This window comes from Marmota marmota, unplaced genomic scaffold, assembly GCF_001458135.2.
Source record: "Marmota marmota marmota unplaced genomic scaffold, marMar, whole genome shotgun sequence".
NCBI lineage: Eukaryota > Metazoa > Chordata > Mammalia > Rodentia > Sciuridae > Marmota > Marmota marmota.
This window is the reverse complement of record NW_025999942.1, coordinates 3,397,589-3,416,473: the sequence shown is the minus strand read 5'-3', so window position 1 is coordinate 3,416,473 and position 18,885 is coordinate 3,397,589. Positions and strand designations below refer to the sequence as shown.

The following is an 18,885-nucleotide window of genomic DNA, read 5'->3' as shown; positions in this document are numbered from 1 at the left end:
TGAGGAAAACTTAATATCCTAGGTCCTTAGTAAAAACTTTTGGCTACCTCCTTCCCATCTTAAAAATCAATAAATTCCCTGTTTTAAAGAGGTATCCCTAAGGATACATACAACTCACTTCCTCATCCCAGCCCACTATTTCATGTGCAGAAGCCAAGAGGCAAGCACGTAGAGTCATTAGCAAGAGAAAGGAAATCTAAATCCAAGTAGAACTCCAGGACCACATTATGGGGTGATCACTGGCCTGAATGACTAGCCCACTGGATTTCCAGAATCGAATGGGTTTGCCTCCCTTTGAGATTTAAATATGTGTTATTTCTAGAGACAACCCAAATCTAGCTGACAGTGTTGTGATTGATTATTCCATTCTCAAGCAATTCCCAGAACACCAAACCGGCACCAAAAGGAAATGGGGTACAGTTCCCCAGCAACTCTTTCTGAAGTTGTGGATTGCAGTAGTATAGTTAGTCTGCCTCTGCCCCAAGCCCCAAATTCAGCCTTGTCAGCACTGAACGGTGTACTGAATTTTCATTCCCATCTGACTTATATGTCTAATTCATATTCAATTCTGAATCAAGAAAGGAAGAAGCGTGAATAATTAAGCTCTACTTTAAAACCCAACAGCAAGGAGTTGGTATGTTATCCTGTAGGCCTTAAAACACCAGTTTCAAACAGGTTTAAGGCAGATGACACTTGTGATATGTTCTATAAAGGTAATGGCGGTAGTGGAGTGGATCAGCAGAAAATGGGTAGGACTGAAAATGAGCCCCCAAATTATTAAGCAACAATAATAGGAAAACTCACAAATACTGGTGCTAACAGAGTTGCAGTGCGGATGAAGAAGCTCTGAGGACACCGAGATCACGCAGAAGATGGAAGAGCTTGCAAAATAGGAAATACAGCAACAGGAACACATCCTGTAAGATACCACAAAGATTAAACTCTGCAGACTGTAAACGGACGCAAAAGCTGGTCTTCTTTCCCTTGGAGGGAAGCAAGAAGCAGACAGCTGGAATTCTGTCTGGAACAGAAGGAAAGATTTTTAAATCCTTGTTTATTTTTCACTTGGAGAGGATTTGTCCTGAAAAACGCCCAGATGTATAGATGTTCTTAAGGGATTTGGGCAAGGTAGACACAAAAGAATGCCTTGGTTAGCTACTAAGTTGCAGCCTCCTGGGGCCTTAAACCATGGCAGGCTCTTAGGACCCTCTAGGCCACTTCACAAGGTTTTAGTTTAGAAAATTAGGCTAATGACTTTCTTCCCGAGTTCCCTTTAACCTGGGTGAGAGTATAAGTGCTAAGTGATTCTAAAAGACTTTAAAGACCTTAGAAGCATGCAGATCAAAAAAAAAAAAAAACCTTAAATCAAAACACATTTTGTATTTATAAAAGCTACAAAGAGATGCCCAGGGAGTTGGGTATCTGTCTTAACATTCTTTCAATATCCCTTCTCTCCTGGGCTTCTAATACATACAGGATTCCCCTAAGAGCTGTACCTTTCCTCCTTTGTCACAGTCCCTAAATAGTGGTAAAAAAGTGCCCTTTGGTCTCTTATGAAAATGTAGATCCAGTGTAGCAGTTATAGTCCATCCATCATATGGGACCTATGAAAGAAATGAATGAAATTTTGCAGGTTAAGTACTTAGCTTAGTTCCTGACATATAATAATAAGCACTCAAGTATGACAGCTATCCCCAATTACATATAGCATTGAAAATGCTAGCTTTAGCTACAATAGAGTTTGCCAAAAAAAAGTACTTTTTCTTTGTATAAGAGTCTGGTAATCTACCTCTATTTTCATTCTGCTCTGTACTTTTACTTCCTTTGATCCTTGGGCAAAATTTTAATATAAAAGAATATGGGTACTTAAAAGCTTAAACTTAAAAAATACTTTTTAATGGCAATCAAAGTAAACTTTCTTTAGCCAAGTTCAAGGTTATTATTTGCAAAACATATTTTTGCTTCTAACTCTCTGCAAAAGAGCAAAACTTCTTCTCATAAGCAGTGGGAAGACTTAAAGTTCTTTCCCAGAACTGGCTTGAAGTTCTTTCCCCAACTTGGCCAGCTACACTTGGATTCAGGGTTTCCGCCCTAGAAAGAATGTGGTTGTGTCCAAGTGGAATGAGTCACTGAATTCTAAGCAGAAAGTTTTCATCTCTTTAAGAGGAGCAGTGGAGAGTTCCATTTTTATAGCGCAATAGTGCTTGAATCAGGCCAGGATGAGCACGCAGTCCCGTCTCATTTCCTCTTTTCCCTGCCTTGCAACAATGAGAGGGAGAGAGGAATTGAGAAGAGAGAAAGACTATTTGAACTCTGGCAACAGGCCACTTGGCTTTGTAGATTTAACCAAGTAATTTTGGCCAAGAAAAAAAAGGTTCTTGAGTAACGGTATGGAACGTTACACCCCTCTGGGATGCTCATTAAATGCTCGTTGGCTCTCTGTAGAGAGTCTTAAGACTCATCAAGCAATGCTGTCCTATTTGTTGCTGGAAGTTCTATAGTCTACATCCTACCTCCATCTTTCTTGGACTATGAAGTCATATCACAGTTTTTGAGGCTTGCAATAATTTATCATTTCTCCAACATTAACCATGTGAACACGAGTTTTTATTGAATTGTTTGTTAAGAAAATTATATTTTCAGATGTATTTATGAACATATAAATCACCCAGGCTTTCAAATAAAATAGCATTGCTAAGGATGGACCCTTCTAACCTTGTCAACACTTTTCTATGTATTACTTGGTCATCATATTCACCTTGAGACAGACAAAGTACATGATATTGGTTCCATTTCACAGAATCTCATCATAGGCATTTAGTGAACATTTTAGTATGCAAGCCACTCTGATGCATGTTTTGAGAAATACAAAACTAAGAAACACATACTCCCTGCTCTTTAGTCGCCTTTATTCAAAGAGAAAAGACAAAATAAGAGCACGTAAACTATAATACAAAGAGGGCTGTGAAAGGATTTGGGTTGTTGGCCATAAACTAATGGAAAAGCATTGAAGGATTGTATGTAAGAAAATGATGAGATTGTAACTGCATTTCAGAAAGATCACCGTAATGGGAGGATGGAGGACAGATTGAAAGGGAGCCAATGGGGGTTGGGGTTGTGGCTCAGCAGTAGAACGCTCACCTCGCACGTGCAAGGCCCTGGGTTCGATCCTCAGCACCACATAAAAATAAATAAGTAAATAAAGTTTTTTTTTTTTAAAGAAAGGGAGAAAATGAAGCCCAAAGCATTAGGAGTTATATTAGTCAGTGTTCTCCAAGAAATAGAACCAAGGACCAGTAGAAGATAGATAGATAGATAGATAGATAGATAGATAGATAGATAGATAGATAAGATAAAGACAGACATGAGATTTATCATAATTAATTGGTTCATGTGGTTATAGAGACTGATGAGCCTCATGATCTTCTATCTTCCAGCTGAGAAATTGAAGTCCAAGGATGGGAAATTTCAATTTCTCAGTTTAGGTCATCAGGTAGAGAGAGAGAATTCACCCTTCTGCTTTTTTGTTCTATTCAGACCTCAGTGGGTTAGATGATGCCCACCTGTACTGGAGAGGGCCTCTGCTTTACCTAGTCTATCAATTCAAATGTTAATTTCTTTTGGAAACATCATGACAGACACACCCAGAAATGATGTTTAACGAGCATCATGTGCAGCCAAGCTGACACAAAGTTAACCATCACAAGTGCAGTAATTTAGGCAAGATCTGAAAAAGCCACACCAAAAGAGGAAAATTCCAAGAGAACTCAGAGTGTTTTAAAAAATTTTGACCTGCAAAAATGAGTAGGCCTGGGTGATAAATGAGGGACTCTGAAGGAACGTGAAAGGGAAACAAGCCCTCTGTGTGTGGCAGTTGGGTGGGAAGCAGTGCTGTTCACTGTAGGCACATGGCAGAGATGGAGGAGGGCGTTTGGGCCAGGCAGAGACAGAAGAGCATGGGAGCCCCTTGGGGAACAAGAACACCACTCTGCCAGAGTATGAGGTAACATGCAGCAGCAGCATGGTGGATGAGGCTGGGAAAGCAGGCTGAGCACTCGGGATGGTTAATTTCCTGTGTCAACTTGAATCCCTAGAGCAGTCCAGCGTTATTTGTGGGTGTGTCTCCATGTGAGCAGCACCATCCATCCGGGAGCCCCTAGGGAACAAAAGGGTGGAGAAGGGGCAAATTCTTGCTCTGGTTCTCCTGGGACCCAGACATCATTCTTCCCCGGCCCTTAGACATCAGAACCCCAGGTTCTTCAGCTTTTGTACTCCAGGGCTTGCACCAGTTGCTCCTCTGCTTCTTGTGCCATCAGCCTTAAACTGAAAGGTACATCACCACTGTCCCTGGTTCTGAGGCTTTTGGACTTGGACTGAGCCACACGACACAAGCCTTTCAGATGATCTATTATGGGACTTCTTAGCCTCCATAATGGTGTGAGCCAATTTCTCTAATCAATCCCTCTCATATGTCTCTCCCTGTATACAAACATAGATACAGGAGATACAGATATAGATCCTGTTTACCTCTCTGGAGCACTGTGAATAACATGCATTTAGCTTGGACATTAATTTGGTGAGCAAAGGAGAGATTTTAAGCAATAAACTAATGTTATTAAAGCACTTCTCTGGGAAAATTACCCTTCAATAAGGAGATCTATATTCCAGAAAGTTAAATGGTAGGCTATCTAATGGGTGTTAGAGATGGGATTCGTGGTCCATTTTATGTGATGAGGAAGAACCAAGAATGCTTCTTGGAATTCTAGAAATGTGCTCCTCTCCCCAAAAAGTCTTCCTCCCTTACTGAATTCCACACCTTCATATTTAGCTGGGGCAGACATTTAGCACATTAAGGGAATAGATGGGTGCTTCTAGTAGTTTTTGCTAACACAGGAAGAGCCCAATCCTATGTTGTTCCATTTACAACATTAAAAAAAAAATTGTGATTGCTGAATTTAAATAATGGCAATCGCTGGTGAGAGTCCTCCAGAGGTAGAAATCTAATGATAATAAAAATAAATTAAGCTGAGCGCCTGTAATCCCAGTGGCTCAGGAGGCTGAGGCAGGAGGATCGCAAGTTCAAAGCCAGCCTCAGCAAAAGCAAGGCACTAAGCAACTCAGTAAGACCCTATACAGAATAAAATACAAAATAGGGCTGGGGATGTGGCTCAGTGTTCAAATGCCCCTGAGTTCAATCACTAGTATCCCCTGCAAAAAAAATTAAAATAAGAAATAGGCTTAAAAAGATTAAATATGTTAAAGATAATAAATTAGCTTGCAAATACAGATGACTATTATCAAGAGAGCAAGAATCACACTTTACCAAAGCTTGTTTTTTCCCATGTATTATTTCATTTTGCCTTCACAGATGACTAGTTAATACATGAGAAAACAGACTTAGAAAGATAAAAATATGTGATGCCTCTACAGTAAACCGTAGAGTCAGGTTTTAAGCCAGATCTCACTCCTGAATCCCAACCCATAAGTGGTCTGCTATTCTGTCCTTCAGCAAAGTTTTCAAGAGAAAATTCAAAATAAGCTAGAGAGAGAACAGCAGAGTTTATTTAAAAAAAAAAAAAAACATAGGGTGATAAACAACAATTTTCTTGTGGTTGTACAAGCCAGTGTAGCAGACAGTTGACTTTTACCCAGAGCCACAAGAAGAACTTACTAACTTGGTTTGCAACTTCCAGTTGCAACTGTTACTGTTTGGGAAGAAAAAAAAAAAAAGACTGGGGAAGAGGACAATAAAAGGGACGTGACATTAGCCTCACTCATTTTAACTGAGCACCTTGATTAGCAAAAACAATCAGGAAGTTAAAATAAACCAGATTCTAATCGGCATGTATGCTCTGTGCTCTGTGTACTCATGGGCCTGTGGGCACTCACCGGAACAGGAGGGGCCGCACTGAAAACCAAAGGAGCACATCCTACACAAAGCAGGAGTCATTCCCCAAACTTCTGAGCTATTGTGTTCCCCAGCAAAAAAAAAAAAAAAATGCTGTGTTGGCTCTTAATTTTTGTAAAAGTACTTAGATAGATGTTTTTGTTGTTGTTGTTCTTCTTCTTAATGAATGTCCCTATTTGCTAAAGCCACTCTAATAGAGAAAATCCCACAGGAGCAAAAATGATGAAGTTTTTTTTTTAATGTTTTTAACATAACTTTACATTAACATCTTTCTTTGTCATGTTAATTCATGACAAGACAATGAATTATAAATTGCTCCTTTTATAATCCTTCTCAGGAGGAATAAAGATTGAGTTTGATGAGAGAAGCTCACAGGAGAGGAACTCCTAGGCTGAGCTAAACATTTGTGCTATTTGAGAAGAAATTAAAAGACAGAGAAAGCATTAAAAAGAAAAAAAAACATATGATCAAAGCAATGTGTAGAGAAAAGAAAGAGAAAAAGGCAAAGTGACTGTTCTAGTTGAAATCGGGAATATCCTCCAAAGTTTCATTGTTGAAAGCGTGATCTCCGCCAGAGCAGCAGTGTTCAGAACAGGGCTTCAGGAAAGTGATTGGATAATGAGGCTCAGTGAATTAATGAGTGAATTAATCCATTGGTGGGTTCCATAACCCAACATAAGATTGGAAGGTGGTAGAAACTACAGCAAGTGGGACCTAGTTAGAGGAAATAGATCACTGGGAATGTGCTCTTGAAGGGCATACCTTGTCCCTGAAACCTCTCTCTCTCTCTTCCCCACCCCTACTTCCCAACTGCCAAGAGCTGAGAAGTTTCCCTCTGAAATACCCTTCCATCATGATGCTGTGCCTCACATCAGGCCCAAAGCAATGGAAATGGCCAACCATGGTCTGAACCCTCTGAAACCATAAGCCAAACCAAATCTTTCCTCCTTAAAGTAGATCTTATCAGGCATTTTGTCATAGCCACAGAAAGTTGGACAACACCATGTAGATCTTATCTGGCATTTTGTCATAGCCACAGAAAGTTGGACAACACCGTGACAACAGAAAATAAAAACAACATGATTAGAACAGGCAAAAAAAAAGGAAAGAAATTTCCTGGTATAAATTTTTTAATTTTTGCCAACATTTTTTACTTCTATGCTCAGTTTCAGGGTATGTCTGGAATATATAAAAATGTTGGCCTATTGTAATATCTATTTAGATAGCAATAGGGTTTATTCAGTTGGTTGCAAAGCAATCAATTATATATGATTTCTCCAAAAAGAAGTATCATCGATTCAGAAAGAAGGTAGACAGAGGTAAAATATGGGAATTCAGAGGGGAAAAAAACTAGGAAAGGGAGAAAGAACCACTCGTAAATACAAAAAAATGGTTCCCCATGAGGACACATGTTTAAATTTTTTATTCACGTTGATAAAAGTACAGAAAACAACTCCAGTAATATCAGAAAGAAGAAACGAGTAGTAAATCTCAAAGATGGTGGTACTATGGGTATTTCTAACTAAGTTAAAAAGGTATAGTACACGATGAAAGGAATAGTACACAGTGAAACTAAATCAGTTTTTATAAACACACACCATGAAAAATATAGCAAAGCCACATGATAAAGTGCTGTCTGTCCCTTAAATTTTTGTGAGTCTAGATGAAGACTTAAGAACAGCTTTCTCCAGAATACCCAAACCTAAAGGAAAATTTACTTATTGGTGTAACAGAATTCTCTGAGACCATCTGAACATCATTATCATATGCTTTATAACTAAAAGAATTTTCATATTCAGTATGTTAAATGAGTTGTTACAGAAGGATTAGATTCAGGATCACTAAATATATGAGAAGAAATTATTTACAATGGTTCTTCCTTCCCATTTTTTCTATAAATAGTAGTTTTTCATTAGAAAACTTGGATGGGCTAACTTCAAGAAATTGCCTAAAAGTTCACATTCTGACTCCAAACCATGCAAAACTTATTCCCATTTAACTTTCTTACAAGGCTCAGGAAAGGGATCGCCACAATCAAACTTGTGATGCCATTACATTACAACCATTTTAAACTCCAACATGGGACCAAATAAAGCAAAATTATCAACTTTCAGAATTATCAACTATTATCAGACCTTATTCCTAAATATTCATGTCATTTGAGATGACATTAATTCGTTGCATCCATCTTTTGATTAAAATATATATATATAAACAAAATTCTTTGTAACCTATTAGCTAAATAAAAAAAATATATATTACTATTAAGAAAAGAGACCAGCTGTTCTGAGGCAAAGATTGTGAGAGACCCAGACAAGCACCAGTGTGGCTTGAGCTGTAAACAAACTAGAAAATGACTTATTTACTTAGTGAATCACCACAGCTAATCTATGTCCAGAAATAGCAGGGCAAGAAAAATGTGAGAGTAACCCCTGTGATTATCTATAGTTGGATCTCCAGCCCTAGACTGGTAAAGGCCCTCCAGAGCCCAGGTTCTCTGTTGGAGATCAAAAGATAAGAGACGTCTCCCTCTCTTTTTAATGGATGCCCCTAAAGATTTCAGCTTCAAGGTTTAGAAAATGCAAGAGCTGGTACCCTATGGAAGTCACAGCCTTGACAGCCTCAGTGCCCCTGCTGAATCCCCCACCTTTCCTTTCCCTCTCAGCCTCCTTTAAAGTTCCACCCCAGACCTTCACATCCATAATTAATGCATAATTACTGTGCATCTACAATGTTCCTGATAAGGTGCTGTCACTAAATCTAGTATAACAGCATTCTAGCTTAGCTTACCATCCTAAAAACCCATACTTTTTTTAAAAAAAAAATCTAAAACTTCAGCAGAAAATCTCCCACTTCAGGGAAAGATGGAAATTTCCACAACTACAAACCCCACACCTTGAGGCCAGCCTAGCAGGTGCTATGCAAATCTGGACTGAGTCCCCGGTAATGTATCTTGGAGGACAGCTCCTCAGATCCAGGCAAGATGAAGACATCTCCTGTAAAAAGTTGGAGGTGTGGCCAGAACCTTGGAACTGCAATCTTAAGTTCTTAGTATAGGACAGACCATGTGAGAAGCATGGAATATCCTGAACTCATCTGAACAGAGCAAGGGGAGCTGCGGGAGAAAGCATGACACCTTGTTTTTCTTGTGAGATGACCCAGCCTCTTACCTAAGGGAAAGAGTAGAAGAATTGGAGGAAAAAAACCTGATGGGCAGAGATCAGCAAATCTGTGGTCCACATGGCTTGCTCTTAGTTATGCTGTCTTCCGAATTCTGAAGAGCAAAATGAATTATACCTCTAGCAAAAGAAGAAGAAATCTGTGGGGGACAGAAGGTTCTCAAGATAAGAAGCCACCAGTGAACAAGGGATGGCCACCACTTCTAGCATCCCTTCTTTTCTCTCTCTCTCTCTCTCTCTCTCTCTCTCTCTCTCTCTCTCTCTTTCTCTCTCTCTCTCAATTATTTGCCAATAAATGGTCAGTCCCCTTCCAAAAAGGAGGAATCACTATGGGAAAGCAAACAGATGAAGAGATAAGAAGCCAATAGCTTTCTTTGGCCTCAAAGTAAAGAAAGGCAAATTTATTTAAGGGCAAAAAAACTCCTCAATCCTCAATGGACTTCTGACCCCCCTCTCAGGGGGAAAAAAAAAAAAGCTTATTGGACTACAGAAGAATATTGTATTAAATTGGGCAAAGCTCAGAAAAGAGAAGAGAAAAACAAAAACATTTCCGAGATGAAAGCTATATTAGAAGACAGGAGAAGAAAAGAGTAAGCACAATGGAAAATACAAATAAGTCTGAGAAAATTGAAATACAATGAAAAATAACAGTATGTTAAAAAAAGAAAAGGTAATGGATAGTGAAGGTAAACAAGACAAATTTAGCATATGCACAATGGTTCTTGAAGAAGGAACAGAACAAACTCAACAGAAGAAAAAATACACAAAGGTTATCTCTGAAAGTTTCCCACCTCTGGAGAGGGGATGCAGAAGGCTAAGCAGGTCAGGAGAGGAGAAGCTTCAGGAATGGGATAAATTCCATGATCAGATAAGGATCAAAGACAGGTATGACAGAGAGGTGGAGCTAGGTATTTACCACATACACTAAATCGTGGCTTCTTCTTTAAAATGATAACTCCTTTTAAGGTAATGAAGTAAAGAGTGAATGAAAAATTGCTTACAGGAGCAAAACCATTATATTGAGACATCTGCTACTCACTAATGAGAAGGGGATAAAACTCATGAGCAGATAAGGATCAAAGAGAAGGTATGACAGAGGGAGGGAGGCGGGCACTTACTGCACACGTTTTAACTAGTGATCCCAGTGAAAGGACCATGCCTCAACCTTTCAGTTCCACAGAATGGTTTTAATTGTCCATTGGTTTACCAGGGCTGCCATGCTCAGAGTACAGGATGGGTTCCCTCTGAAGGAAGGATCGGCTCCAGAGCTCTCTCCTTAGTTTGTGGATGGTCATCTTTTCCCTGTGTACCTTGTCTTCCTTCTCTCTCAACCTTTCCCCTTCTATAAACATCGGCTCTCTCAAACTTTCCCTTCTATAAAGACCTCAAATTGAATTAGGATACACCCTAATGACCTCACTTTGACTTAATTACCTCTTTAAGTATCTCATCTCCAATTATATTGTACAGTACTGGTACTTAAGATGTCAACATATGAATCGGAAGGGACACAGTTCAGCCCATAACACCTGGCATGTGTCACATGCCTTTTGCCAAAGTCTATCAAACCAACTGTTGGTCTTGGACCAAACTCTGGAGGGTTGGAATCAACCCCATTCAAACCTCACAGACTAAGACTTTTGGAGGTGGATTCTCTAAAGACATATTAGGGAGAAAAATGATAACTTTGTTTGTGTCATGTCAATTATTTGTTGTTAATGTGCAAGAAATATTCCTTCAAGTATTAACTGCTACATAATAAGTAATAAATACCTTCTACGATTTTCAAGTTTAGGGAGGACAGTAATTGAGATTAATAGCTGAAGTTACTTCCAGACATTTAACTGTCAGCAACTACCTTTTACTGAGCAGCTACTATGTGCAATACAGTATGCTATGCACATTCAGTTGTACTACTTCAGTTATTTGTACTACTGTAGTATTCATTTCAGTTGTACTACTTCAGTTAATCTTAATTGAAATACGATGAGATAGGCATTGTTTTTTCTATTTTAAAGAGAAAATTGAGGTTTTTACAAGGTTATTTAATTGGACAAAGTTTGCACACTAACAAGTGTCAGCACTGTAATTTGAATTCAGTTCACTTATGTTCTTAGGGATTCAGAGTAGGGTTTGAGGCCCATATCCTGTTTCTCTTTTAGAGAGTAAAAAGAGGACTACTTCTTTAAAAATGAACAAAGAGTCAAGATCTAAATTGGGATTGGTCCTGCCCTTATTATTGGGTTGGGAGGGGAGCCAGTGTGAAATCTCTTAAGAAAAATGTGGGAGAACTAAATTTAAAGTCTGAAGACTCCTGGGGCCTCCTTTTGCTCTCTGAACCAAGACTTTGAGGTCCACTCTGAAGGCTGAGGACCTTGACCAGCTGCTGTGTGGACAATCATGGGCCAGCTTCACACAGTGAGATGTTGGTGGAGTGGCAAAAGGAAGAGAAAAATGGCTTTGACTTCTGTCACTGCAACCGCAGCCCTACGTCTGTGCTGACCTTAATGGAAAAGAGAAGTTAAAAAAAAAAAAAAAAAACCTGGTCCTCATACCAGTGATTGAGGCAGACAGGGAAAGGGCCTTGCAACCAAACACAAGGCCTTACCCCGTGGACCAGCCTCCTGTAGAGATACCAAGCTGAGCCTCTATCCTACTGTTCCTTCCCTTCTCTTGGGGCAGCCTTAGTGAGGAATAGAAAGAAGCAAGATGTCCTCTTCCTGAGCCTTCCCCAGAGGGAATGAGTGTAGAAGGCAGAAGTAGGAGCCCACTTCTGTTCCCCTTCTGTGAGTCAGCTTAGGAGTGTGGGCTGGGTTAGAGACGTGGGTGGATTCAGAGCCCCTGGGTTGGGGGCTGGGCAAACCCTGTTGGTGCCGCACCACATCCTCTCCATCCATCCAGGGGGTAACCATGGACCATTTGTGTTTAAATCTCTTTCTGCCTCTCTCTGCCTGTGCAGGCAGCCTCTGGCAGTGGGAGACTAATGGCCCCAGTTAGAGCCCTCAGTTAATGAGGGGTAGAGTCTGTGAATAAATACACCGCTGTAGGAGGACTCCGAGATGTGTTCCACAGTCTTTCAGAAGGTCCCTCCCAGGATGGAACTCCAAGTCCTCACCACAGCAGCCCACTCCTTACCACACTACATACACATTGTTTATCCGCATTCCCCTCCATCTCCCCTCCCCATTGTCTCATGGTGCTTCGTGGGGTTGCAACTCAAAAGAAATCACTTGCACTTAAACCCTGGACTCAGGTTCAGTTTTTCTGGGAAGCCACCCTAAGACAGGACCTTGCAGGAAGGAGATTCAATGCCACTCTCCTCCCCCAAGCACTACCCATTACATGTGTCAGGGTTGCTTTAGTCAACAGGTTGAGGGAGTTGCCCCCCAGTCTGACCACAGGACTTACCCAGGGTTCAACAGTGTCCTCATCAAGAGCTGCAGGTGAGGTTCAGGATGGCAGGAACTATGGCTTAGAAGTCTCCAGCCCTTCTTCTCATCTCACCAAGAGGAGCAGTGTCCAGGTCATAGCAGGGCCAAGGCTGTGTTGTGAGAAGTGGCAATTTCTGAAAAAAAAAAAAAAAAAAAATCTCATGGGCTTGCAAGGTGAGCCAGAGAAACATTATGTTTGAATATGAGCCCCAGATAACCAATGAATGGAGAACATGGTTTTTAAAGTTATGACCCATAAGTTACAGTTAGATTGAAGCAAGAAGTTCTGGGGTGCCTTTGCACAGTAGGGTGACTACAGATAGCACTAGTGTACTGTGTTTTACAAAACCTATAATAAAAGATTTTGAAAGTTTTTGCCCTGAGGAAAGGACAAAGGTTTGAGAAGTAGATTTGCTTAACCTAATTTAAATATTACACGTGTATATATGTACCAAAATATCACACGTTCTCCCATTAATAGGTACAATTTTTGTGTTATTAATATGTCAGTTAAACTTTGAAAACATGGCCCATATTTTCCATAAAAGAGCACCTTTCCCCTCCTCAGGAAACAGACTTATGCTGGACTTTAGCTCAGTCTGAGCATATCATTCACAGGTACAAGATCATTGTCACAGCAAGTTTTTACTAACTAAGTAGTTGTGTTTCAAATCAAATTTCTTCTCAAATGAAACAAACAAACAAAAAAACCCTATTCTTTTTCATGGACTTTCTAAGCTTTCCAATTTCTACCAATATGAAATTTTAGGCACAAAGCTATCTTTAACTGATTTTTAAGATCAGTCTACTTTGGGTATCTATCATAGTGACTAAATCATCTAGCTCCTAGATTGAAACAAGGGATTTCAGAAGTGCCCCCATCTAGAACTTGGAGGTTGGAGATAGGCCAGATAAGGTACAACACAGCCAGAAGAGGTACAGGCTCTATTTTCCATGAGACAGAATTATTTCCATTGCTTCTCCTCTTATTTAGTCAATAGGGACTTCTATTTCTATGAGTCAATTTCATTTTCTAGTCTGAGTTCTTTGCTCTGTTCACACACAAAGAATATCTTCCTATTTCCATGTTTTGAATCCCCATCCTACAAAGATTTCTCTCCTCTCAACACATCCATGTATTTCTCATACCATGTCTCTCTTTCCCAGGCCCACCCTTGCCTTTTCTTGTTTTCCTGTTAGCTTGATACACCAAAGTCAGTATAGGAATAGACCATCTCTATCAGCATTAAAAAATGCAGTTAAAACTGCCACCACAGCTATGCCCCTGGATAAGATGCAAGGTCCCAACTGATGTTTTGTATTCAACTAACCCTATGCTCAGGACCTCCCCAAGGATCTGTGGCTTTTATAGCACATCCTATAACACTTTACCTTGCACACTCCCAACTTCTCTAAAATAAACAAGAAGATAACTCTTGTGATACTAGTGGAAGAACAGCATAGGCCTGGTTGCTGAGCCCAGCCTGGGTGCTCCTCCAAGCTCCCTGAGACCCCACTCTTCCTGTGCAGTCTTGCAGACTTCCCTAACAACCGCAGGGACCACAACCTCCCAACACACAGCAAACAGGAAGCAGGGGTGCGGCCAGGTGAAACGAGGTCAAAGCCACAAGAAAAGCTCAATGCCAGATTTCCATCATCAGCCCTAATGATGTCCTGCACCTTGGTTAGGTATGCAAGGCAGATTCGTCACACTGTATAGTGGACACAATGTGGTTATCATCTGCTCCACACCCTCATCCAGCTGAAGCATTCTGCTTGCAACATTCGGGAAGTTCAGTCATCCAGCTTCTGCTAGCTTCTTTCTAGAAGGCCTTGAGAAACAATGTGGACAGTGTTGGCTCCCTCTTTCATGTCTCATTTTTTCTCCTCTCTGCAAGTTCAACCACTCTGGCTGCTTCCCTGGCTCCCAGTTGAACATGCCTTGGAAGGTCTTTATTTTCTCAGTGGTAGTGATAAGCTACTCTTTTCACATTTGAGTTTCAAAGCTAGTTTCAAAACCAGTGATGTTTAATATTCCAGCTACCGTTACTAATTCAATGCCATGGTATATTATTCTTTATCAGGGTCTCTTATGGTAGGAAATGCCAGTGGCTTTTAGAGAGACTACTTACTATTCCTCCTTACATACTGTAGTGTATACTATCCACTATCTAGTTTCCTCTTCCTGATTTTCCTCAAATAGTTGGACAGGGGAATGAAAGAGCCGGGTGGGGGGAGTATATAAATTTTCTTTCAAAATCAAAACAGACTTTAAAAATGTCAAACTATTTTCCAGATTGCTTTTTGTTTCATCTCATGCCATTTTTGAAAAAGAATCTTCCACAAAGACTGGAGAGCAGTGAAAATTAATTCAAGGAGGACTGGAGAAAAATACATATTAAAATACATGGAAAATCTAAGTGACACAATAAGCCAGACATTAAAGAGAATCACGCTGAGTGTAACTAGAATGGGAAGCAAACTGTTTTAAAAATTCTGATGATGTGTCCATAGGGAAAATGTAGCTGGATAAGTAGATATTAAGGAAAGCAGCAAGACTGAGCCAGACACTGCTTCCTGTATTGACTGGCCAAATACGAGACACTGGAGGGTCATTACACTTTAGAATGGATAGCAGACTGAGAAAAGGGAAGGAGGAATAGGGGAGAAGAAAGGAAAAGAGGAAGGCTGAAATCAGTAACAGAACCAACCAAGCCTATCTGCCTAACTACTACTTCTGCCAAGAGAATCACAAATAATGATAGACTTTCATTTTCAATAATCCACGCAGCAGTATCTTTTATTGTGTAGCCAATGTGATGATTTACGCAGTATTTATCAGAAACCTCCAGATTATATGATGAAGATGTGCAAAATGAAAGGAACATGGTCTAGGTAACTCTAAAAACAAGAAAACTTAAGAGACATAGACAGTCAAATCTTATCATTGGACATGCAGAAATACAAAGAGAGAATAATTGTTCTCCCTGATTTCAGAGCATGCCTCGTCTGCTCTGAGCTGGGAGAGTTATCTGTGGGCTTATGCTGTTCTGTTTGGTTTTGTTTTCCAGGAGATAGCATCTGTTGAGAGTGCAGGTTTAGCAGAGACAACAGAAAGAGCTGTCTTTCCTGAATCACAAACAGAAGCAGAGAAAAAGGAGAAGCCAGCTAAAAGGTCATTTAACACTCGGGACATTCTGGGTTTGGGGTTTTCCTTTGGCCACTACATTGCATTCCATTGACATGTTATTTTCTTTGTTGAGTCAAGAAAAACAGGCAAATAGAAAGGGATTCGTTGCCAGAGTTCTCCTTGCTTGGCATCCTGAGCATTGGAGGCTGTTATCCAGTGCATGTGCTATCAACAAAATCTCTATGAGAGTTTATTTTTGAGTTGGTGTTTCTACCACCTTTCTACTTCCAGATGGATTTCAGTTGGACGGAAAGGTCCCTGCTGTATGTAAAATTAGATCTGATGTGCACTCTGAGACCACTCTTCATTAACACAAGAATAAACAAAGCAGAAACATTTTAAAACATAAGAAACCTAGATGCCAGACATGTTTTGAAAGCATTACAAAAAAGTAAAAGACTTGTCAAATTTTTCTTGTTTTCTGATCAAGTCAAAGGAAGATTTTTTTCAAACAGAATGTATTCAATTTATACCTACTGTGTGCTCAATATGCCCAGAACTATAGCCAAACTCTGCAAGGGGTATGGCATTTTTAAAGTATAAGGCATAGATTTTGCTCCTACACAAGTTTAAACTGAATCAATGTAGAGAACATTGAAGGTGCTCGCAGGAGGAAGGAAAGTCTCAGGAGTATGAAATAGTTGGGCAAGCTCATGAACAATTAAGGATCCTGGAGAGGTGGAGAGAGAGGACTCCAGTCTGGGAACAGCACCATTCATAGTGTGAGAAAGGGAATCTTTGGAAATTTTCAAGAACACCATGTAGACCTAAAAGGAAGCAAGCAGAGAAAGCCAATTAACGTGTTAGAAGAGTTTTCATTATTCAAATTCAATGAAGAGTTCATTTGTCTCCTCTTTAGGACGTCAAATGTTTTGAATAGACTTTTTTTATTTCTCATTTATCTCAGGCTCTATTTTCTTTTCTTTTTTCTTAGACTTCATTTTTAAAGAGCAAAAAAATTGAGAGCAAAGTACAGAGATTTCCCATATAAGCAGGCTCTCAGACATGTGCAACCTCCCCCCTTATTAATATCCTTCACCAGAACCACACACAGGTTACTACTGAGGAACCTGCACGGATAGATGGAAACACATGTCACCCCCAAGTTCACTCTTGGTGTTATACCTTGTACAGATTTAGACACATGTATAAATAATGACTTGTGTCTACCAGCATAGTATCAAATCAAGTAATCTTATTTCCCTAAGAATCCTTTCTGCTCCATCTATCCTATTCTGATTTCCTTAATATAAAAAAAAAAATGGTAGTCATGCATGACCTAAGTCGTGTTTCCTAATAACCAAGTCATGACCTCTCTACTGCAAAAACTACAAGATAGCAGCACCTCTTTCTCACACAGCCCGTTCTTATTGCCCAGCCTAATGATGGAGATGTGGGTGGTCAGGAGGACCTAGGACTGCCTGAAGGTCAAATGATTAGCCAAAGTTGAACTGAACTTGAATATTTCTGTCTTGGGAGTTTTGTAGGGGTTGATTTATTTTAACATTTTATATATAAATCATTTCATTTAGATTCAGAAAATTACATTTTCTACTTAAATAAGTGATTGAAATTTTTGCTATTCCCTCATTAAAATTTGAACTTTCTCTGAATTTCAGAAGATTGAAATTTCAACTGAAATTATGAAAAGACTTTCTATTTTGAAATCATAAAAAGATCTTAATTTTCAATGTTTACGTTTATTTTAATTGATACTGTTTAAGGATTCATTCAATCTTTTATACACTCCAAATAGAACCACCTCTTTTTGTCTTTCATTCTTTAGGTTGATATTGAGAACAAACTAAAATTATGATAGGAAATATAAAATGAAGTTTAGAAAAGTAAAAAGACTAAAATTTAAAAAATAGAAATTTTGTTGTTAGGAGTGGATATTTATCAAAGGAGAATAAAAAATGTTCTATATAACATTGTATGTTCACTTAATTTATGCACTCAAGTATTTAGAATTTTTCCCTGGGCTTCAAAATGTTTTGGGCAGGACTATCTATGAACCTTAAGAAAGAGAGAAGTATTCACAGAAACATCTTTAAATGTGCAAAGCTCTAAATCTAAGACTGAAAGTCACTCTGCCATATGAAATTTGCCACTTTACCACTGGAGAGCTGGTAATATAACTGAAATAGCCATACATCTTGGGAGTGTGTCTTATAAGACACCTCCCACCCCGTCACATCCCCTCTAACAGAGAACTGGGTTCTTGAATGAGAGGCATTTTCCTACTTATTAAAGAATTGAGTACCATAGACTAGGAGGCAGAACTCCGGGCCACAGCATCTCAGGGGATAATGACCCCAGGTCACAAAGGTCAAGGGCAAGTTGGACATGGCCAAGCAGAGCAGCACTGGCCACTGTACAGCACCAGAAACACCTAGGCAACCACCCTCCATGAGGGTACCAGTATCAGCCAGAGCATAGGGACAGTGGCTCCCTAGGCAATAACTACTACTGTGTATGTAGGCCCCTCACTTCTTCTGTCTTCTGGAGGATTCTCTGAGTAATGTGGCCATCATGTCAAATCAGGCCTGCCCCTCACCAGAGAAAGGTGTTGAGGCTGGACACAATGGCTCACTCTGGTAATTCAGCTCCTCAGGAGGCTGACACAGAAGGTTTGCAAGATCAGGGCCAGCCTGGGCAACTTAGTGAGAGCTTGTATCAAAAATATGAAGGGCTGGAGATGTGGCTAAGTGGTAGAGTGCTTACCTAGCATGTGTGAGGCCCTGAGTTTAATCCCCAGCACAGAAAAAAAAAAAAATTGAATACCATTAACAAGCAGCCAACATTCCAAGTATAGCCCTCAAGAATATAATGATTAAAGTTAAAAAAAATAAATAAATAAAATTAAGTCATTTAAAAATTTTTAGTGCTTGCCTAGCATGTAAGAGGCACCGGGTTTGATTCTCAGCACCACATACAAATAAATGAATAAAAATAAAGGTCCATCAACATATAAAAGAAATTTTTTTAAAAAAAATTCCTTGGATAGAATATAAAACTATTTTAGGATGACTAAAACTCTGGGGTCTCAACATTTTTTTTACCTCAAATGTAAACCATTTAACATATGAGCTAGTTTAAAAAGCCAAAAATTTCTTGAGAGAGAATTTGTTGAGCTTCATGTGGTTGATTTCTTCAAGACATAATAGATGTGTTTTA

General features: G+C 39.6%; 1 long non-coding RNA gene across 1 annotated transcript in view; it reads right to left on the bottom strand.

Moving 5' to 3' along the window:
* Positions 1 to 436: 436 nt before the first annotated feature.
* Positions 437 to 18,885, bottom strand: part of LOC125616311 — a 25,708-nt gene continuing 7,259 nt past the window's right edge. Inside the window, exons 2-3 of the long non-coding RNA XR_007346935.1 lie at positions 12,496 to 12,652; positions 437 to 917 (exon numbers count right to left, since the gene is read on the bottom strand). This is a non-coding gene — a long non-coding RNA (uncharacterized LOC125616311). The remainder of the gene's footprint in view (positions 918 to 12,495; positions 12,653 to 18,885) is intronic.